Below are 25,244 nucleotides of genomic sequence, written 5' to 3' on the forward strand. Positions count from 1 at the left end.
TTGCCCAAAATGTTCCATTGAAGCAAATAGGAGAGAATTATCATCAACTGTAATGTGCCTAAATGCAAAGGAAACATCAGGAACACAGACTCAATAGAATGGGAAAGAGAGAGGAACAAGTATCCAAAGGAATGGATTTTCCCAAAGGAAATAAATGGAACTATTGCCTGCACATTCAGTCATTCCACTGCATAGGATTCCTGTTAAGAATCCTTTGATCAGCTTTAGATATACAGAAGATCTTGGATTTTGACCAAAATGTTCCTTTGAAGCAAATAGGAGAGAATTATCATCAACTATAATGTTCCCGTTTTAAAAGGAATCATCAGGAATACTAGATTCAATAGATTGGGAAATAGAGAGGAAGAAGTATCCAAAGGAATGGATTTTCCCAAAGGAAATAACTGGAATTATTGCCTGCACATTCACTCATTCCACTGAATAGGATTTTTTAAATAATCCTTTGATCAGCTTTAGATATACAGAAGATGATGGATTCTGCCCAAAATGTTCCATTGAAGCAAATAGGATTGAATTATCATCAACTATAATGTTCCCATTTTAAAAGGAATCATCAGGAACACTAGATTCAATAGATTGGGAAATAGAGAGGAATAAATATCCATAGGAATGGATTTTCCCAAAGGAAATAACTGGAACTATTGCCTGCACATTCACTAATACCACTGTATAGGATTCCTGTCAAGAATCTTTGATCAGCTTTAGATATACAGAAGATGATGTATTTTGCCCCAAATGTTCAATTGAAGCAAATAGGAGAGAATTATCATCAACTATCAAGTTCGCAATTGAAAAGGAAACCTCAGGAACACGACTCAATAGACTGGGAAATAGACATTAACAAGTATTCAAAGGAATGGATTTTCCCAAAGGAAATAACTGGAACTATTGCCTGCATATTCAGTCATTCCACTGCATAGGATTCCTGTTAAGAATCCTTAGATCAGCTTTAGATATACAGAAGATAATGCATCTTGTACAGAAAGTCCCGTTGAAGCAAATAGGAGAGAATTAACATAAACTAAATAGTTCCCAATTGAAAAGGAAACTTCAGGAACACTAGACTCAATAGATTGGGAAAGAGAGAGGAACAAGTATCCAAAGTAATGGATTTTCCCAAAGGAAATAAGTGGAACTATTGCCTGCACATTCCCTAATACCACTGTGTAAGTTCCTGTTAAGAATCCTTTGATCAGCTTTAGAAATAAAGACGATGATGTATTTTGCCCAAAATGTTCCATTGAAGCAAATAGGAGAGAATTATCATCAACTGTAATGTGCCCAAATGCAAAGGAAACATCAGGAACACAGACTCAATAGATTGGGAAAGAGAGAGGAACAAGTATCCAAAGGAATGGATTTTCCCAAAGGAAATAACTGGAATTATTGCCTGCACATTCACTCATTCCACTGAATAGGATTTTTGTTAATAATCCTTTGATCAGCTTTAGATATACAGAAGATGATGGATTTTGCCCAAAATGTTCCTTTGAAGCAAATAGGAGAGTATTATCATCAACTATAATGTTCCCATTTTAAAAGGAATCATCAGGAACACTAGATTCAATAGATTGGGAAATAGAGAGGAATAAATATCCAAAGGAATGGATTTTCTCAAAGGAACTGCAACTATTGCCTGCACATTCACTCATTCCACTGTATAGGATTGCTGTTAAGAATCCTTTGATCAGCTTTAGATATACAGAAGATAATGCATCTTGTACAGAAAGTCCAATTGAAGCAAATAGGAGAGAATTAACATCAACTATCAAGTTCCCAATTGAAAAGGAAACATCAGGAACACTAGACTCAATAGACTGAAAAATAGACATTAACAAGTATCCAAAGTAATGGATTTTCCCAAAGGAAATAACTGCACCTATTGCCTGCACATTCAGTCATAACCCTAACCCTGTTAAGAATCTTTGATCAGCTTTAGATATAAAGAAGATGATGGATTTTGCCCAAAATGTTCCATTGATGCAAATAGGAGAGAATTATCAGAAACTGTAATGTGCCTAAATGCAAAGGAAACATCTGGAACACAGACTCAATAGATTGGGAAATAGAGAGGAACAAGTATCCAAAGGAATGGATTTTCCCAAAGGAAATAACTGGAACTATTGCCTGCACATTCACTCATTCCACTGTATAGGATTGCTGTTAAGAATCCTTTGATCAGCTTTAGATATACAGAAGATAATGCATCTTGTACAGAAAGTCCAATTGAAGCAAATAGGAGAGAATTAACATCAACTATCAAGTTCCCAATTTAAAAGGAAACATCAGGAACACTAGACTCAATAGACTGGGAAATAGACATTAACAAGTATCCAAAGTAATGGATTTTCCCAAAGGAAATAACTGCAACTATTGCCTGCACATTCACTAATACCACTGTATAGGATTCCTGTTAAGAATCTTTGATCAGCTTTAGATATAAAGAAGATGATGGATTTTGCCCAAAATGTTCCATTGATGCAAATAGGAGAGAATTATCAGAAACTGTAATGTGCCTAAATGCAAAGGAAACATCTGGAACACAGACTCAATAGATTGGGAAATAGAGAGGACCAAGTATCCAAAGGAATGGATTTTCCCAAAGGAAATAACTGGAACTATTGCCTGCACATTCACTCATTCCACTGTATAGGATTGCTGTTAAGAATCCTTTGATCAGCTTTAGATATACAGAAGATAATGCATCTTGTACAGAAAGTCCAATTGAAGCAAATAGGAGAGAATTAACATCAACTATCAAGTTCCCAATTGAAAAGGAAACATCAGGAACACTAGACTCAATAGACTGGGAAATAGACATTAACAAGTATCCAAAGGAATGGATTTTCCCCTAGGAAATAACTGCAACTATTGCCTACACATTCACTCATTCCACTGAATAGGATTCCTGTTAAGAATCCTTTGATCAGCTTTAGATATACAGAAGATGATAGATTTTGCCCAAAATGTTCCATTGAAGCAAATAGGAGAGAATTATCATCAACTGTAATGTGCCTAAATGCAAAGGAAACATCAGGAACACAGACTCAATAGAATGGGAAAGAGAAAGGAACAAGTATGCAAAGGAATGGATTTTCCCAAAGGAAATAACTGGAACTATTGCCTGCACATTCATTCATTCCACTGCATAGGATTGCTGTTAAGAATCCTTAGATCAGCTTTAGATATACAGAAGATAATGCATCTTGTACAGAAAGTCCCGTTGAAGCAAATAGGAGAGAATTAACATAAACTAAATAGTTCCCAATTGAAAAGGAAACTTCAGGAACACTAGACTCAATAGATTGGGAAAGAGAGAGGAACAAGTATCCAAAGTAATGGATTTTCCCAAAGGAAATAAGTGGAACTATTGCCTGCACATTCCCTAATACCACTGTGTAAGTTCCTGTTAAGAATCCTTTGATCAGCTTTAGAAATAAAGACGATGATGTATTTTGCCCAAAATGTTCCATTGAAGCAAAGAGGAGAGAATTATCATCAACTGTAATGTGCCTAAATGCAAAGGAAACATCAGGAACACAGACTCAATAGAATGGGAAAGAGAGAGGAACAAGTATCCAAAGGAATGGATTTTCCCAAAGGAAATAAATGGAACTATTGCCTGCACATTCAGTCATTCCACTGCATAGGATTCCTGTTAAGAATCCTTTGATCAGCTTTAGATATACAGAAGATCTTGGATTTTGACCAAAATGTTCCTTTGAAGCAAATAGGAGAGAATTATCATCAACTATAATGTTCCCGTTTTAAAAGGAATCATCAGGAATACTAGATTCAATAGATTGGGAAATAGAGAGGAAGAAGTATCCAAAGGAATGGATTTTCCCAAAGGAAATAACTGGAATTATTGCCTGCACATTCACTCATTCCACTGAATAGGATTTTTTTAATAATCCTTTGATCAGCTTTAGATATACAGAAGATGATGGATTCTGCCCAAAATGTTCCATTGAAGCAAATAGGATTGAATTATCATCAACTATAATGTTCCCATTTTAAAAGGAATCATCAGGAACACTAGATTCAATTGATTGGGAAATAGAGAGGAATAAATATCCATAGGAATGGATTTTCCCAAAGGAAATAACTGGAACTATTGCCTGCACATTCACTAATACCACTGTATAGGATTCCTGTCAAGAATCTTTGATCAGCTTTAGATATACAGAAGATGATGTATTTTGCCCCAAATGTTCAATTGAAGCAAATAGGAGAGAATTATCATCAACTATCAAGTTCGCAATTGAAAAGGAAACCTCAGGAACACGACTCAATAGACTGGGAAATAGACATTAACAAGTATTCAAAGGAATGGATTTTCCCAAAGGAAATAACTGGAACTATTGCCTGCATATTCAGTCATTCCACTGCATAGGATTCCTGTTAAGAATCCTTTGATCAGCTTTAGATATACAGAAGATAATGCATCTTGTACAGAAAGTCCAGTTGAAGCAAATAGGAGAGAATTAACATAAACTAAATAGTTCCCAATTGAAAAGGAAACTTCAGGAACACTAGACTCAATAGATTGGGAAATAGAGAGGAACAAGTATCCAAAGTAATGGATTTTCCCAAAGGAAATAAGTGGAACTATTGCCTGCACATTCCCTAATACCACTGTGTAAGTTCCTGTTAAGAATCCTTTGATCAGCTTTAGAAATAAAGACGATGATGTATTTTGCCCAAAATGTTCCATTGAAGCAAATAGGAGAGAATTATCATCAACTGTAATGTGCCCAAATGCAAAGGAAACATCAGGAACACAGACTCAATAGATTGGGAAAGAGAGAGGAACAAGTATCCAAAGGAATGGATTTTCCCAAAGGAAATAACTGGAATTATTGCCTGCACATTCACTCATTCCACTGAATAGGATTTTTGTTAATAATCCTTTGATCAGCTTTAGATATACAGAAGATGATGGATTTTGCCCAAAATGTTCCTTTGAAGCAAATAGGAGAGTATTATCATCAACTATAATGTTCCCATTTTAAAAGGAATCATCAGGAACACTAGATTCAATAGATTGGGAAATAGAGAGGAATAAATATCCAAAGGAATGGATTTTCTCAAAGGAACTGCAACTATTGCCTGCACATTCACTCATTCCACTGAATAGGATTTTTTTAATAATCCTTTGATCAGCTTTAGATATACAGAAGATGATGGATTCTGCCCAAAATGTTCCATTGAAGCAAATAGGAGAGAATTAACATCAACTATCAAGTTCCCAATTGAAAAGGAAACATCAGGAACACTAGACTCAATAGACTGGGAAATAGACATTAACAAGTATCCAAAGTAATGGATTTTCCCCTAGGAAATAACTGCAACTATTGCCTGCACATTCACTCATTCCACTGAATAGGATTCCTGTTAAGAATCCTTTGATCAGCTTTAGATATACAGAAGATGATGTATTTTGCCCCAAATGTTCAATTGAAGCAAATAGGAGAGAATTATCATCAACTATCAAGTTCGCAATTGAAAAGGAAACCTCAGGAACACGACTCAATAGACTGGGAAATAGACATTAACAAGTATTCAAAGGAATGGATTTTCCCAAAGGAAATAACTGGAACTATTGCCTGCATATTCAGTCATTCCACTGCATAGGATTCCTGTTAAGAATCCTTTGATCAGCTTTAGATATACAGAAGATAATGCATCTTGTACAGAAAGTCCAGTTGAAGCAAATAGGAGAGAATTAACATAAACTAAATAGTTCCCAATTGAAAAGGAAACTTCAGGAACACTAGACTCAATAGATTGGGAAATAGAGAGGAACAAGTATCCAAAGTAATGGATTTTCCCAAAGGAAATAAGTGGAACTATTGCCTGCACATTCCCTAATACCACTGTGTAAGTTCCTGTTAAGAATCCTTTGATCAGCTTTAGAAATAAAGACGATGATGTATTTTGCCCAAAATGTTCCATTGAAGCAAATAGGAGAGAATTATCATCAACTGTAATGTGCCCAAATGCAAAGGAAACATCAGGAACACAGACTCAATAGATTGGGAAAGAGAGAGGAACAAGTATCCAAAGGAATGGATTTTCCCAAAGGAAATAACTGGAATTATTGCCTGCACATTCACTCATTCCACTGAATAGGATTTTTGTTAATAATCCTTTGATCAGCTTTAGATATACAGAAGATGATGGATTTTGCCCAAAATGTTCCTTTGAAGCAAATAGGAGAGTATTATCATCAACTATAATGTTCCCATTTTAAAAGGAATCATCAGGAACACTAGATTCAATAGATTGGGAAATAGAGAGGAATAAATATCCAAAGGAATGGATTTTCTCAAAGGAACTGCAACTATTGCCTGCACATTCACTCATTCCACTGTATAGGATTGCTGTTAAGAATCCTTTGATCAGCTTTAGATATACAGAAGATAATGCATCTTGTACAGAAAGTCCAATTGAAGCAAATAGGAGAGAATTAACATCAACTATCAAGTTCCCAATTGAAAAGGAAACATCAGGAACACTAGACTCAATAGACTGAAAAATAGACATTAACAAGTATCCAAAGTAATGGATTTTCCCAAAGGAAATAACTGCACCTATTGCCTGCACATTCAGTCATAACCCTAACCCTGTTAAGAATCTTTGATCAGCTTTAGATATAAAGAAGATGATGGATTTTGCCCAAAATGTTCCATTGATGCAAATAGGAGAGAATTATCAGAAACTGTAATGTGCCTAAATGCAAAGGAAACATCTGGAACACAGACTCAATAGATTGGGAAATAGAGAGGAACAAGTATCCAAAGGAATGGAATTTCACAAAGGAAATAACTGGAACTATTGCCTACACATTCACTCATTCCACTGAATAGGATTCCTGTTAAGAATCCTTTGATCAGCTTTAGATATACAGAAGATGATAGATTTTGCCGAAAATGTTCCATTGAAGCAAATAGGAGAGAATTATCATCAACTGTAATGTGCCTAAATGCAAAGGAAACATCAGGAACACAGACTCAATAGAATGGGAAAGAGAAAGGAACAAGTATGCAAAGGAATGGATTTTCCCAAAGGAAATAACTGGAACTATTGCCTGCACATTCATTCATTCCACTGCATAGGATTGCTGTTAAGAATCCTTAGATCAGCTTTAGATATACAGAAGATAATGCATCTTGTACAGAAAGTCCCGTTGAAGCAAATAGGAGAGAATTAACATAAACTAAATAGTTCCCAATTGAAAAGGAAACTTCAGGAACACTAGACTCAATAGATTGGGAAAGAGAGAGGAACAAGTATCCAAAGTAATGGATTTTCCCAAAGGAAATAAGTGGAACTATTGCCTGCACATTCCCTAATACCACTGTGTAAGTTCCTGTTAAGAATCCTTTGATCAGCTTTAGAAATAAAGACGATGATGTATTTTGCCCAAAATGTTCCATTGAAGCAAATAGGAGAGAATTATCATCAACTGTAATGTGCCTAAATGCAAAGGAAACATCAGGAACACAGACTCAATAGAATGGGAAAGAGAGAGGAACAAGTATCCAAAGGAATGGATTTTCCCAAAGGAAATAAATGGAACTATTGCCTGCACATTCAGTCATTCCACTGCATAGGATTCCTGTTAAGAATCCTTTGATCAGCTTTAGATATACAGAAGATCTTGGATTTTGACCAAAATGTTCCTTTGAAGCAAATAGGAGAGAATTATCATCAACTATAATGTTCCCGTTTTAAAAGGAATCATCAGGAATACTAGATTCAATAGATTGGGAAATAGAGAGGAAGAAGTATCCAAAGGAATGGATTTTCCCAAAGGAAATAACTGGAATTATTGCCTGCACATTCACTCATTCCACTGAATAGGATTTTTTTAATAATCCTTTGATCAGCTTTAGATATACAGAAGATGATGGATTCTGCCCAAAATGTTCCATTGAAGCAAATAGGATTGAATTATCATCAACTATAATGTTCCCATTTTAAAAGGAATCATCAGGAACACTAGATTCAATTGATTGGGAAATAGAGAGGAATAAATATCCATAGGAATGGATTTTCCCAAAGGAAATAACTGGAACTATTGCCTGCACATTCACTAATACCACTGTATAGGATTCCTGTCAAGAATCTTTGATCAGCTTTAGATATACAGAAGATGATGTATTTTGCCCCAAATGTTCAATTGAAGCAAATAGGAGAGAATTATCATCAACTATCAAGTTCGCAATTGAAAAGGAAACCTCAGGAACACGACTCAATAGACTGGGAAATAGACATTAACAAGTATTCAAAGGAATGGATTTTCCCAAAGGAAATAACTGGAACTATTGCCTGCATATTCAGTCATTCCACTGCATAGGATTCCTGTTAAGAATCCTTTGATCAGCTTTAGATATACAGAAGATAATGCATCTTGTACAGAAAGTCCAGTTGAAGCAAATAGGAGAGAATTAACATAAACTAAATAGTTCCCAATTGAAAAGGAAACTTCAGGAACACTAGACTCAATAGATTGGGAAATAGAGAGGAACAAGTATCCAAAGTAATGGATTTTCCCAAAGGAAATAAGTGGAACTATTGCCTGCACATTCCCTAATACCACTGTGTAAGTTCCTGTTAAGAATCCTTTGATCAGCTTTAGAAATAAAGACGATGATGTATTTTGCCCAAAATGTTCCATTGAAGCAAATAGGAGAGAATTATCATCAACTGTAATGTGCCCAAATGCAAAGGAAACATCAGGAACACAGACTCAATAGATTGGGAAAGAGAGAGGAACAAGTATCCAAAGGAATGGATTTTCCCAAAGGAAATAACTGGAATTATTGCCTGCACATTCACTCATTCCACTGAATAGGATTTTTGTTAATAATCCTTTGATCAGCTTTAGATATACAGAAGATGATGGATTTTGCCCAAAATGTTCCTTTGAAGCAAATAGGAGAGTATTATCATCAACTATAATGTTCCCATTTTAAAAGGAATCATCAGGAACACTAGATTCAATAGATTGGGAAATAGAGAGGAATAAATATCCAAAGGAATGGATTTTCTCAAAGGAACTGCAACTATTGCCTGCACATTCACTCATTCCACTGAATAGGATTTTTTTAATAATCCTTTGATCAGCTTTAGATATACAGAAGATGATGGATTCTGCCCAAAATGTTCCATTGAAGCAAATAGGAGAGAATTAACATCAACTATCAAGTTCCCAATTGAAAAGGAAACATCAGGAACACTAGACTCAATAGACTGGGAAATAGACATTAACAAGTATCCAAAGTAATGGATTTTCCCCTAGGAAATAACTGCAACTATTGCCTGCACATTCACTCATTCCACTGAATAGGATTCCTGTTAAGAATCCTTTGATCAGCTTTAGATATACAGAAGATGATGTATTTTGCCCCAAATGTTCAATTGAAGCAAATAGGAGAGAATTATCATCAACTATCAAGTTCGCAATTGAAAAGGAAACCTCAGGAACACGACTCAATAGACTGGGAAATAGACATTAACAAGTATTCAAAGGAATGGATTTTCCCAAAGGAAATAACTGGAACTATTGCCTGCATATTCAGTCATTCCACTGCATAGGATTCCTGTTAAGAATCCTTTGATCAGCTTTAGATATACAGAAGATAATGCATCTTGTACAGAAAGTCCAGTTGAAGCAAATAGGAGAGAATTAACATAAACTAAATAGTTCCCAATTGAAAAGGAAACTTCAGGAACACTAGACTCAATAGATTGGGAAATAGAGAGGAACAAGTATCCAAAGTAATGGATTTTCCCAAAGGAAATAAGTGGAACTATTGCCTGCACATTCCCTAATACCACTGTGTAAGTTCCTGTTAAGAATCCTTTGATCAGCTTTAGAAATAAAGACGATGATGTATTTTGCCCAAAATGTTCCATTGATGCAAATAGGAGAGAATTATCAGAAACTGTAATGTGCCTAAATGCAAAGGAAACATCTGGAACACAGACTCAATAGATTGGGAAATAGAGAGGAACAAGTATCCAAAGGAATGGAATTTCACAAAGGAAATAACTGGAACTATTGCCTGCACATTCACTCATTCCACTGTATAGGATTGCTGTTAAGAATCCTTTGATCAGCTTTAGATATACAGAAGATAATGCATCTTGTACAGAAAGTCCAATTGAAGCAAATAGGAGAGAATTAACATCAACTATCAAGTTCCCAATTGAAAAGGAAACATCAGGAACACTAGACTCAATAGACTGGGAAATAGACATTAACAAGTATCCAAAGTAATGGATTTTCCCAAAGGAAATAACTGCACCTATTGCCTGCACATTCACTAATACCACTGTATAGGATTCCTGTTAAGAATCTTTGATCAGCTTTAGATATAAAGAAGATGATGGATTTTGCCCAAAATGTTCCATTGATGCAAATAGGAGAGAATTATCAGAAACTGTAATGTGCCTAAATGCAAAGGAAACATCTGGAACACAGACTCAATAGATTGGGAAATAGAGAGGAACAAGTATCCAAAGGAATGGATTTTCCCAAAGGAAATAACTGGAACTATTGCCTGCACATTCACTCATTCCACTGTATAGGATTGCTGTTAAGAATCCTTTGATCAGCTTTAGATATACAGAAGATAATGCATCTTGTACAGAAAGTCCAATTGAAGCAAATAGGAGAGAATTAACATCAACTATCAAGTTCCCAATTGAAAAGGAAACATCAGGAACACTAGACTCAATAGACTGGGAAATAGACATTAACAAGTATCCAAAGTAATGGATTTTCCCAAAGGAAATAACTGCAACTATTGCCTGCACATTCACTAATACCACTGTATAGGATTCCTGTTAAGAATCTTTGATCAGCTTTAGATATAAAGAAGATGATGGATTTTGCCCAAAATGTTCCATTGATGCAAATAGGAGAGAATTATCAGAAACTGTAATGTGCCTAAATGCAAAGGAAACATCTGGAACACAGACTCAATAGATTGGGAAATAGAGAGGACCAAGTATCCAAAGGAATGGATTTTCCCAAAGGAAATAACTGGAACTATTGCCTGCACATTCACTCATTCCACTGTATAGGATTGCTGTTAAGAATCCTTTGATCAGCTTTAGATATACAGAAGATAATGCATCTTGTACAGAAAGTCCAATTGAAGCAAATAGGAGAGAATTAACATCAACTATCAAGTTCCCAATTGAAAAGGAAACATCAGGAACACTAGACTCAATAGACTGGGAAATAGACATTAACAAGTATCCAAAGGAATGGATTTTCCCCTAGGAAATAACTGCAACTATTGCCTACACATTCACTCATTCCACTGAATAGGATTCCTGTTAAGAATCCTTTGATCAGCTTTAGATATACAGAAGATGATAGATTTTGCCCAAAATGTTCCATTGAAGCAAATAGGAGAGAATTATCATCAACTGTAATGTGCCTAAATGCAAAGGAAACATCAGGAACACAGACTCAATAGAATGGGAAAGAGAAAGGAACAAGTATGCAAAGGAATGGATTTTCCCAAAGGAAATAACTGGAACTATTGCCTGCACATTCATTCATTCCACTGCATAGGATTGCTGTTAAGAATCCTTAGATCAGCTTTAGATATACAGAAGATAATGCATCTTGTACAGAAAGTCCCGTTGAAGCAAATAGGAGAGAATTAACATAAACTAAATAGTTCCCAATTGAAAAGGAAACTTCAGGAACACTAGACTCAATAGATTGGGAAAGAGAGAGGAACAAGTATCCAAAGTAATGGATTTTCCCAAAGGAAATAAGTGGAACTATTGCCTGCACATTCCCTAATACCACTGTGTAAGTTCCTGTTAAGAATCCTTTGATCAGCTTTAGAAATAAAGACGATGATGTATTTTGCCCAAAATGTTCCATTGAAGCAAAGAGGAGAGAATTATCATCAACTGTAATGTGCCTAAATGCAAAGGAAACATCAGGAACACAGACTCAATAGAATGGGAAAGAGAGAGGAACAAGTATCCAAAGGAATGGATTTTCCCAAAGGAAATAAATGGAACTATTGCCTGCACATTCAGTCATTCCACTGCATAGGATTCCTGTTAAGAATCCTTTGATCAGCTTTAGATATACAGAAGATCTTGGATTTTGACCAAAATGTTCCTTTGAAGCAAATAGGAGAGAATTATCATCAACTATAATGTTCCCGTTTTAAAAGGAATCATCAGGAATACTAGATTCAATAGATTGGGAAATAGAGAGGAAGAAGTATCCAAAGGAATGGATTTTCCCAAAGGAAATAACTGGAATTATTGCCTGCACATTCACTCATTCCACTGAATAGGATTTTTTTAATAATCCTTTGATCAGCTTTAGATATACAGAAGATGATGGATTCTGCCCAAAATGTTCCATTGAAGCAAATAGGATTGAATTATCATCAACTATAATGTTCCCATTTTAAAAGGAATCATCAGGAACACTAGATTCAATTGATTGGGAAATAGAGAGGAATAAATATCCATAGGAATGGATTTTCCCAAAGGAAATAACTGGAACTATTGCCTGCACATTCACTAATACCACTGTATAGGATTCCTGTCAAGAATCTTTGATCAGCTTTAGATATACAGAAGATGATGTATTTTGCCCCAAATGTTCAATTGAAGCAAATAGGAGAGAATTATCATCAACTATCAAGTTCGCAATTGAAAAGGAAACCTCAGGAACACGACTCAATAGACTGGGAAATAGACATTAACAAGTATTCAAAGGAATGGATTTTCCCAAAGGAAATAACTGGAACTATTGCCTGCATATTCAGTCATTCCACTGCATAGGATTCCTGTTAAGAATCCTTTGATCAGCTTTAGATATACAGAAGATAATGCATCTTGTACAGAAAGTCCAGTTGAAGCAAATAGGAGAGAATTAACATAAACTAAATAGTTCCCAATTGAAAAGGAAACTTCAGGAACACTAGACTCAATAGATTGGGAAATAGAGAGGAACAAGTATCCAAAGTAATGGATTTTCCCAAAGGAAATAAGTGGAACTATTGCCTGCACATTCCCTAATACCACTGTGTAAGTTCCTGTTAAGAATCCTTTGATCAGCTTTAGAAATAAAGACGATGATGTATTTTGCCCAAAATGTTCCATTGAAGCAAATAGGAGAGAATTATCATCAACTGTAATGTGCCCAAATGCAAAGGAAACATCAGGAACACAGACTCAATAGATTGGGAAAGAGAGAGGAACAAGTATCCAAAGGAATGGATTTTCCCAAAGGAAATAACTGGAATTATTGCCTGCACATTCACTCATTCCACTGAATAGGATTTTTGTTAATAATCCTTTGATCAGCTTTAGATATACAGAAGATGATGGATTTTGCCCAAAATGTTCCTTTGAAGCAAATAGGAGAGTATTATCATCAACTATAATGTTCCCATTTTAAAAGGAATCATCAGGAACACTAGATTCAATAGATTGGGAAATAGAGAGGAATAAATATCCAAAGGAATGGATTTTCTCAAAGGAACTGCAACTATTGCCTGCACATTCACTCATTCCACTGTATAGGATTGCTGTTAAGAATCCTTTGATCAGCTTTAGATATACAGAAGATAATGCATCTTGTACAGAAAGTCCAATTGAAGCAAAAAGGAGAGAATTAACATCAACTATCAAGTTCCCAATTGAAAAGGAAACATCAGGAACACTAGACTCAATAGACTGAAAAATAGACATTAACAAGTATCCAAAGTAATGGATTTTCCCAAAGGAAATAACTGCACCTATTGCCTGCACATTCAGTCATAACCCTAACCCTGTTAAGAATCTTTGATCAGCTTTAGATATAAAGAAGATGATGGATTTTGCCCAAAATGTTCCATTGATGCAAATAGGAGAGAATTATCAGAAACTGTAATGTGCCTAAATGCAAAGGAAACATCTGGAACACAGACTCAATAGATTGGGAAATAGAGAGGAAGAAGTATCCAAAGGAATGGATTTTCCCAAAGGAAAAAACTGGAATTATTGCCTGCACATTCACTCATTCCACTGAATAGGATTTTTGTTAATAATCCTTTGATCAGCTTTAGATATACAGAAGATAATGCATCTTGTACAGAAAGTCCAATTGAAGCAAATAGGAGAGAATTAACATCAACTATCAAGTTCCCAATTGAAAAGGAAACATCAGGAACACTAGACTCAATAGACTGGGAAATAGACATTAACAAGTATCCAAAGTAATGGATTTTCCCAAAGGAAATAACTGCAACTATTGCCTGCACATTCACTAATACCACTGTATAGGATTCCTGTTAAGAATCTTTGATCAGCTTTAGATATAAAGAAGATGATGGATTTTGCCCAAAATGTTCCATTGATGCAAATAGGAGAGAATTATCAGAAACTGTAATGTGCCTAAATGCAAAGGAAACATCTGGAACACAGACTCAATAGATTGGGAAATAGAGAGGACCAAGTATCCAAAGGAATGGATTTTCCCAAAGGAAATAACTGGAACTATTGCCTGCACATTCACTCATTCCACTGTATAGGATTGCTGTTAAGAATCCTTTGATCAGCTTTAGATATACAGAAGATAATGCATCTTGTACAGAAAGTCCAATTGAAGCAAATAGGAGAGAATTAACATCAACTATCAAGTTCCCAATTGAAAAGGAAACATCAGGAACACTAGACTCAATAGACTGGGAAATAGACATTAACAAGTATCCAAAGGAATGGATTTTCCCCTAGGAAATAACTGCAACTATTGCCTACACATTCACTCATTCCACTGAATAGGATTCCTGTTAAGAATCCTTTGATCAGCTTTAGATATACAGAAGATGATAGATTTTGCCCAAAATGTTCCATTGAAGCAAATAGGAGAGAATTATCATCAACTGTAATGTGCCTAAATGCAAAGGAAACATCAGGAACACAGACTCAATAGAATGGGAAAGAGAAAGGAACAAGTATGCAAAGGAATGGATTTTCCCAAAGGAAATAACTGGAACTATTGCCTGCACATTCATTCATTCCACTGCATAGGATTGCTGTTAAGAATCCTTAGATCAGCTTTAGATATACAGAAGATAATGCATCTTGTACAGAAAGTCCCGTTGAAGCAAATAGGAGAGAATTAACATAAACTAAATAGTTCCCAATTGAAAAGGAAACTTCAGGAACACTAGACTCAATAGATTGGGAAAGAGAGAGGAACAAGTATCCAAAGTAATGGATTTTCCCAAAGGAAATAAGTGGAACTATTGCCTGCACATTCCCTAATACCACTGTGTAAGTTCCTGTTAAGAATCCTTTGATCAGCTTTAGAAATAAAGACGATGATGTATTTTGCCCAAAATGTTCCATTGAAGCAAAGAGGAGAGAATTATCATCAACTGTAATGTGCCTAAATGCAAAGGAAACATCAGGAACACAGACTCAATAGAATGGGAAAGAGAGAGGAACAAGTATCCAAAGGAATGGATTTTCCCAAAGGAAATAAATGGAACTATTGCCTGCACATTCAGTCATTCCACTGCATAGGATTCCTGTTAAGAATCCTTTGATCAGCTTTAGATATACAGAAGATCTTGGATTTTGACCAAAATGTTCCTTTGAAGCAAATAGGAGAGAATTATCATCAACTATAATGTTCCCGTTTTAAAAGGAATCATCAGGAATACTAGATTCAATAGATTGGGAAATAGAGAGGAAGAAGTATCCAAAGGAATGGATTTTCCCAAAGGAAATAACTGGAATTATTGCCTGCACATTCACTCATTCCACTGAATAGGATTTTTTTAATAATCCTTTGATCAGCTTTAGATATACAGAAGATGATGGATTCTGCCCAAAATGTTCCATTGAAGCAAATAGGATTGAATTATCATCAACTATAATGTTCCCATTTTAAAAGGAATCATCAGGAACACTAGATTCAATTGATTGGGAAATAGAGAGGAATAAATATCCATAGGAATGGATTTTCCCAAAGGAAATAACTGGAACTATTGCCTGCACATTCACTAATACCACTGTATAGGATTCCTGTCAAGAATCTTTGATCAGCTTTAGATATACAGAAGATGATGTATTTTGCCCCAAATGTTCAATTGAAGCAAATAGGAGAGAATTATCATCAACTATCAAGTTCGCAATTGAAAAGGAAACCTCAGGAACACGACTCAATAGACTGGGAAATAGACATTAACAAGTATTCAAAGGAATGGATTTTCCCAAAGGAAATAACTGGAACTATTGCCTGCATATTCAGTCATTCCACTGCATAGGATTCCTGTTAAGAATCCTTTGATCAGCTTTAGATATACAGAAGATAATGCATCTTGTACAGAAAGTCCAGTTGAAGCAAATAGGAGAGAATTAACATAAACTAAATAGTTCCCAATTGAAAAGGAAACTTCAGGAACACTAGACTCAATAGATTGGGAAATAGAGAGGAACAAGTATCCAAAGTAATGGATTTTCCCAAAGGAAATAAGTGGAACTATTGCCTGCACATTCCCTAATACCACTGTGTAAGTTCCTGTTAAGAATCCTTTGATCAGCTTTAGAAATAAAGACGATGATGTATTTTGCCCAAAATGTTCCATTGAAGCAAATAGGAGAGAATTATCATCAACTGTAATGTGCCCAAATGCAAAGGAAACATCAGGAACACAGACTCAATAGATTGGGAAAGAGAGAGGAACAAGTATCCAAAGGAATGGATTTTCCCAAAGGAAATAACTGGAATTATTGCCTGCACATTCACTCATTCCACTGAATAGGATTTTTGTTAATAATCCTTTGATCAGCTTTAGATATACAGAAGATGATGGATTTTGCCCAAAATGTTCCTTTGAAGCAAATAGGAGAGTATTATCATCAACTATAATGTTCCCATTTTAAAAGGAATCATCAGGAACACTAGATTCAATAGATTGGGAAATAGAGAGGAATAAATATCCAAAGGAATGGATTTTCTCAAAGGAACTGCAACTATTGCCTGCACATTCACTCATTCCACTGTATAGGATTGCTGTTAAGAATCCTTTGATCAGCTTTAGATATACAGAAGATAATGCATCTTGTACAGAAAGTCCAATTGAAGCAAAAAGGAGAGAATTAACATCAACTATCAAGTTCCCAATTGAAAAGGAAACATCAGGAACACTAGACTCAATAGACTGAAAAATAGACATTAACAAGTATCCAAAGTAATGGATTTTCCCAAAGGAAATAACTGCACCTATTGCCTGCACATTCAGTCATAACCCTAACCCTGTTAAGAATCTTTGATCAGCTTTAGATATAAAGAAGATGATGGATTTTGCCCAAAATGTTCCATTGATGCAAATAGGAGAGAATTATCAGAAACTGTAATGTGCCTAAATGCAAAGGAAACATCTGGAACACAGACTCAATAGATTGGGAAATAGAGAGGAACAAGTATCCAAAGGAATGGAATTTCACAAAGGAAATAACTGGAACTATTGCCTGCACATTCACTCATTCCACTGTATAGGATTGCTGTTAAGAATCCTTTGATCAGCTTTAGATATACAGAAGATAATGCATCTTGTACAGAAAGTCCAATTGAAGCAAATAGGAGAGAATTAACATCAACTATCAAGTTCCCAATTGAAAAGGAAACATCAGGAACACTAGACTCAATAGACTGGGAAATAGACATTAACAAGTATCCAAAGTAATGGATTTTCCCAAAGGAAATAACTGCACCTATTGCCTGCACATTCACTAATACCACTGTATAGGATTCCTGTTAAGAATCTTTGATCAGCTTTAGATATAAAGAAGATGATGGATTTTGCCCAAAATGTTCCATTGATGCAAATAGGAGAGAATTATCAGAAACTGTAATGTGCCTAAATGCAAAGGAAACATCTGGAACACAGACTCAATAGATTGGGAAATAGAGAGGAACAAGTATCCAAAGGAATGGATTTTCCCAAAGGAAATAACTGGAACTATTGCCTGCACATTCACTCATTCCACTGTATAGGATTGCTGTTAAGAATCCTTTGATCAGCTTTAGATATACAGAAGATAATGCATCTTGTACAGAAAGTCCAATTGAAGCAAATAGGAGAGAATTAACATCAACTATCAAGTTCCCAATTGAAAAGGAAACATCAGGAACACTAGACTCAATAGACTGGGAAATAGACATTAACAAGTATCCAAAGTAATGGATTTTCCCAAAGGAAATAACTGCAACTATTGCCTGCACATTCACTAATACCACTGTATAGGATTCCTGTTAAGAATCTTTGATCAGCTTTAGATATAAAGAAGATGATGGATTTTGCCCAAAATGTTCCATTGATGCAAATAGGAGAGAATTATCAGAAACTGTAATGTGCCTAAATGCAAAGGAAACATCTGGAACACAGACTCAATAGATTGGGAAATAGAGAGGACCAAGTATCCAAAGGAATGGATTTTCCCAAAGGAAATAACTGGAACTATTGCCTGCACATTCACTCATTCCACTGTATAGGATTGCTGTTAAGAATCCTTTGATCAGCTTTAGATATACAGAAGATAATGCATCTTGTACAGAAAGTCCAATTGAAGCAAATAGGAGAGAATTAACATCAACTATCAAGTTCCCAATTGAAAAGGAAACATCAGGAACACTAGACTCAATAGACTGGGAAATAGACATTAACAAGTATCCAAAGGAATGGATTTTCCCCTAGGAAATAACTGCAACTATTGCCTACACATTCACTCATTCCACTGAATAGGATTCCTGTTAAGAATCCTTTGATCAGCTTTAGATATACAGAAGATGATAGATTTTGCCCAAAATGTTCCATTGAAGCAAATAGGAGAGAATTATCATCAACTGTAATGTGCCTAAATGCAAAGGAAACATCAGGAACACAGACTCAATAGAATGGGAAAGAGAAAGGAACAAGTATGCAAAGGAATGGATTTTCCCAAAGGAAATAACTGGAACTATTGCCTGCACATTCATTCATTCCACTGCATAGGATTGCTGTTAAGAATCCTTAGATCAGCTTTAGATATACAGAAGATAATGCATCTTGTACAGAAAGTCCCGTTGAAGCAAATAGGAGAGAATTAACATAAACTAAATAGTTCCCAATTGAAAAGGAAACTTCAGGAACACTAGACTCAATAGATTGGGAAAGAGAGAGGAACAAGTATCCAAAGTAATGGATTTTCCCAAAGGAAATAAGTGGAACTATTGCCTGCACATTCCCTAATACCACTGTGTAAGTTCCTGTTAAGAATCCTTTGATCAGCTTTAGAAATAAAGACGATGATGTATTTTGCCCAAAATGTTCCATTGAAGCAAAGAGGAGAGAATTATCATCAACTGTAATGTGCCTAAATGCAAAGGAAACATCAGGAACACAGACTCAATAGAATGGGAAAGAGAGAGGAACAAGTATCCAAAGGAATGGATTTTCCCAAAGGAAATAAATGGAACTATTGCCTGCACATTCAGTCATTCCACTGCATAGGATTCCTGTTAAGAATCCTTTGATCAGCTTTAGATATACAGAAGATCTTGGATTTTGACCAAAATGTTCCTTTGAAGCAAATAGGAGAGAATTATCATCAACTATAATGTTCCCGTTTTAAAAGGAATCATCAGGAATACTAGATTCAATAGATTGGGAAATAGAGAGGAAGAAGTATCCAAAGGAATGGATTTTCCCAAAGGAAATAACTGGAATTATTGCCTGCACATTCACTCATTCCACTGAATAGGATTTTTTTAATAATCCTTTGATCAGCTTTAGATATACAGAAGATGATGGATTCTGCCCAAAATGTTCCATTGAAGCAAATAGGATTGAATTATCATCAACTATAATGTTCCCATTTTAAAAGGAATCATCAGGAACACTAGATTCAATAGATTGGGAAATAGAGAGGAATAAATATCCATAGGAATGGATTTTCCCAAAGGAAATAACTGGAACTATTGCCTGCACATTCACTAATACCACTGTATAGGATTCCTGTCAAGAATCTTTGATCAGCTTTAGATATACAGAAGATGATGTATTTTGCCCCAAATGTTCAATTGAAGCAAATAGGAGAGAATTATCATCAACTATCAAGTTCGCAATTGAAAAGGAAACCTCAGGAACACGACTCAATAGACTGGGAAATAGACATTAACAAGTATTCAAAGGAATGGATTTTCCCAAAGGAAATAACTGGAACTATTGCCTGCATATTCAGTCATTCCACTGCATAGGATTCCTGTTAAGAATCCTTTGATCAGCTTTAGATATACAGAAGATAATGCATCTTGTACAGAAAGTCCAGTTGAAGCAAATAGGAGAGAATTAACATAAACTAAATAGTTCCCAATTGAAAAGGAAACTTCAGGAACACTAGACTCAATAGATTGGGAAATAGAGAGGAACAAGTATCCAAAGTAATGGATTTTCCCAAAGGAAATAAGTGGAACTATTGCCTGCACATTCCCTAATACCACTGTGTAAGTTCCTGTTAAGAATCCTTTGATCAGCTTTAGAAATAAAGACGATGATGTATTTTGCCCAAAATGTTCCATTGAAGCAAATAGGAGAGAATTATCATCAACTGTAATGTGCCCAAATGCAAAGGAAACATCAGGAACACAGACTCAATAGATTGGGAAAGAGAGAGGAACAAGTATCCAAAGGAATGGATTTTCCCAAAGGAAATAACTGGAATTATTGCCTGCACATTCACTCATTCCACTGAATAGGATTTTTGTTAATAATCCTTTGATCAGCTTTAGATATACAGAAGATGATGGATTTTGCCCAAAATGTTCCTTTGAAGCAAATAGGAGAGTATTATCATCAACTATAATGTTCCCATTTTAAAAGGAATCATCAGGAACACTAGATTCAATAGATTGGGAAATAGAGAGGAATAAATATCCAAAGGAATGGATTTTCTCAAAGGAACTGCAACTATTGCCTGCACATTCACTCATTCCACTGTATAGGATTGCTGTTAAGAATCCTTTGATCAGCTTTAGATATACAGAAGATAATGCATCTTGTACAGAAAGTCCAATTGAAGCAAAAAGGAGAGAATTAACATCAACTATCAAGTTCCCAATTGAAAAGGAAACATCAGGAACACTAGACTCAATAGACTGAAAAATAGACATTAACAAGTATCCAAAGTAATGGATTTTCCCAAAGGAAATAACTGCACCTATTGCCTGCACATTCAGTCATAACCCTAACCCTGTTAAGAATCTTTGATCAGCTTTAGATATAAAGAAGATGATGGATTTTGCCCAAAATGTTCCATTGATGCAAATAGGAGAGAATTATCAGAAACTGTAATGTGCCTAAATGCAAAGGAAACATCTGGAACACAGACTCAATAGATTGGGAAATAGAGAGGAACAAGTATCCAAAGGAATGGAATTTCACAAAGGAAATAACTGGAACTATTGCCTGCACATTCACTCATTCCACTGTATAGGATTGCTGTTAAGAATCCTTTGATCAGCTTTAGATATACAGAAGATAATGCATCTTGTACAGAAAGTCCAATTGAAGCAAATAGGAGAGAATTAACATCAACTATCAAGTTCCCAATTGAAAAGGAAACATCAGGAACACTAGACTCAATAGACTGGGAAATAGACATTAACAAGTATCCAAAGTAATGGATTTTCCCAAAGGAAATAACTGCACCTATTGCCTGCACATTCACTAATACCACTGTATAGGATTCCTGTTAAGAATCTTTGATCAGCTTTAGATATAAAGAAGATGATGGATTTTGCCCAAAATGTTCCATTGATGCAAATAGGAGAGAATTATCAGAAACTGTAATGTGCCTAAATGCAAAGGAAACATCTGGAACACAGACTCAATAGATTGGGAAATAGAGAGGAACAAGTATCCAAAGGAATGGATTTTCCCAAAGGAAATAACTGGAACTATTGCCTGCACATTCACTCATTCCACTGTATAGGATTGCTGTTAAGAATCCTTTGATCAGCTTTAGATATACAGAAGATAATGCATCTTGTACAGAAAGTCCAATTGAAGCAAATAGGAGAGAATTAACATCAACTATCAAGTTCCCAATTGAAAAGGAAACATCAGGAACACTAGACTCAATAGACTGGGAAATAGACATTAACAAGTATCCAAAGTAATGGATTTTCCCAAAGGAAATAACTGCAACTATTGCCTGCACATTCACTAATACCACTGTATAGGATTCCTGTTAAGAATCTTTGATCAGCTTTAGATATAAAGAAGATGATGGATTTTGCCCAAAATGTTCCATTGATGCAAATAGGAGAGAATTATCAGAAACTGTAATGTGCCTAAATGCAAAGGAAACATCTGGAACACAGACTCAATAGATTGGGAAATAGAGAGGACCAAGTATCCAAAGGAATGGATTTTCCCAAAGGAAATAACTGGAACTATTGCCTGCACATTCACTCATTCCACTGTATAGGATTGCTGTTAAGAATCCTTTGATCAGCTTTAGATATACAGAAGATAATGCATCTTGTACAGAAAGTCCAATTGAAGCAAATAGGAGAGAATTAACATCAACTATCAAGTTCCCAATTGAAAAGGAAACATCAGGAACACTAGACTCAATAGACTGGGAAATAGACATTAACAAGTATCCAAAGGAATGGATTTTCCCCTAGGAAATAACTGCAACTATTGCCTACACATTCACTCATTCCACTGAATAGGATTCCTGTTAAGAATCCTTTGATCAGCTTTAGATATACAGAAGATGATAGATTTTGCCCAAAATGTTCCATTGAAGCAAATAGGAGAGAATTATCATCAACTGTAATGTGCCTAAATGCAAAGGAAACATCAGGAACACAGACTCAATAGAATGGGAAAGAGAAAGGAACAAGTATGCAAAGGAATGGATTTTCCCAAAGGAAATAACTGGAACTATTGCCTGCACATTCATTCATTCCACTGCATAGGATTGCTGTTAAGAATCCTTAGATCAGCTTTAGATATACAGAAGATAATGCATCTTGTACAGAAAGTCCCGTTGAAGCAAATAGGAGAGAATTAACATAAACTAAATAGTTCCCAATTGAAAAGGAAACTTCAGGAACACTAGACTCAATAGATTGGGAAAGAGAGAGGAACAAGTATCCAAAGTAATGGATTTTCCCAAAGGAAATAAGTGGAACTATTGCCTGCACATTCCCTAATACCACTGTGTAAGTTCCTGTTAAGAATCCTTTGATCAGCTTTAGAAATAAAGACGATGATGTATTTTGCCCAAAATGTTCCATTGAAGCAAATAGGAGAGAATTATCATCAACTGTAATGTGCCTAAATGCAAAGGAAACATCAGGAACACAGACTCAATAGAATGGGAAAGAGAGAGGAACAAGTATCCAAAGGAATGGATTTTCCCAAAGGAAATAAATGGAACTATTGCCTGCACATTCAGTCATTCCACTGCATAGGATTCCTGTTAAGAATCCTTTGATCAGCTTTAGATATACAGAAGATCTTGGATTTTGACCAAAATGTTCCTTTGAAGCAAATAGGAGAGAATTATCATCAACTATAATGTTCCCGTTTTAAAAGGAATCATCAGGAATACTAGATTCAATAGATTGGGAAATAGAGAGGAAGAAGTATCCAAAGGAATGGATTTTCCCAAAGGAAATAACTGGAATTATTGCCTGCACATTCACTCATTCCACTGAATAGGATTTTTTTAATAATCCTTTGATCAGCTTTAGATATACAGAAGATGATGGATTCTGCCCAAAATGTTCCATTGAAGCAAATAGGATTGAATTATCATCAACTATAATGTTCCCATTTTAAAAGGAATCATCAGGAACACTAGATTCAATAGATTGGGAAATAGAGAGGAATAAATATCCATAGGAATGGATTTTCCCAAAGGAAATAACTGGAACTATTGCCTGCACATTCACTAATACCACTGTATAGGATTCCTGTCAAGAATCTTTGATCAGCTTTAGATATACAGAAGATGATGTATTTTGCCCCAAATGTTCAATTGAAGCAAATAGGAGAGAATTATCATCAACTATCAAGTTCGCAATTGAAAAGGAAACCTCAGGAACACGACTCAATAGACTGGGAAATAGACATTAACAAGTATTCAAAGGAATGGATTTTCCCAAAGGAAATAACTGGAACTATTGCCTGCATATTCAGTCATTCCACTGCATAGGATTCCTGTTAAGAATCCTTTGATCAGCTTTAGATATACAGAAGATAATGCATCTTGTACAGAAAGTCCAGTTGAAGCAAATAGGAGAGAATTAACATAAACTAAATAGTTCCCAATTGAAAAGGAAACTTCAGGAACACTAGACTCAATAGATTGGGAAATAGAGAGGAACAAGTATCCAAAGTAATGGATTTTCCCAAAGGAAATAAGTGGAACTATTGCCTGCACATTCCCTAATACCACTGTGTAAGTTCCTGTTAAGAATCCTTTGATCAGCTTTAGAAATAAAGACGATGATGTATTTTGCCCAAAATGTTCCATTGAAGCAAATAGGAGAGAATTATCATCAACTGTAATGTGCCCAAATGCAAAGGAAACATCAGGAACACAGGCTCAATAGATTGGGAAATAGAGAGGAAGAAGTATCCAAAGGAATGGATTTTCCCAAAGGAAATAACTGGAATTATTGCCTGCACATTCACTCATTCCACTGAATAGGATTTTTGTTAATAATCCTTTGATCAGCTTTAGATATACAGAAGATGATGGATTTTGCCCAAAATGTTCCTTTGAAGCAAATAGGAGAGTATTATCATCAACTATAATGTTCCCATTTTAAAAGGAATCATCAGGAACACTAGATTCAATAGATTGGGAAATAGAGAGGAATAAATATCCAAAGGAATGGATTTTCTCAAAGGAACTGCAACTATTGCCTGCACATTCACTCATTCCACTGTATAGGATTGCTGTTAAGAATCCTTTGATCAGCTTTAGATATACAGAAGATAATGCATCTTGTACAGAAAGTCCAATTGAAGCAAATAGGAGAGAATTAACATCAACTATCAAGTTCCCAATTGAAAAGGAAACATCAGGAACACTAGACTCAATAGACTGGGAAATAGACATTAACAAGTATCCAAAGGAATGGATTTTCCCAAAGGAAATAACTG

Source organism: Sminthopsis crassicaudata, chromosome 6 (assembly GCF_048593235.1).
Source record: "Sminthopsis crassicaudata isolate SCR6 chromosome 6, ASM4859323v1, whole genome shotgun sequence".
In the NCBI taxonomy this organism is placed as follows: domain Eukaryota; kingdom Metazoa; phylum Chordata; class Mammalia; order Dasyuromorphia; family Dasyuridae; genus Sminthopsis; species Sminthopsis crassicaudata.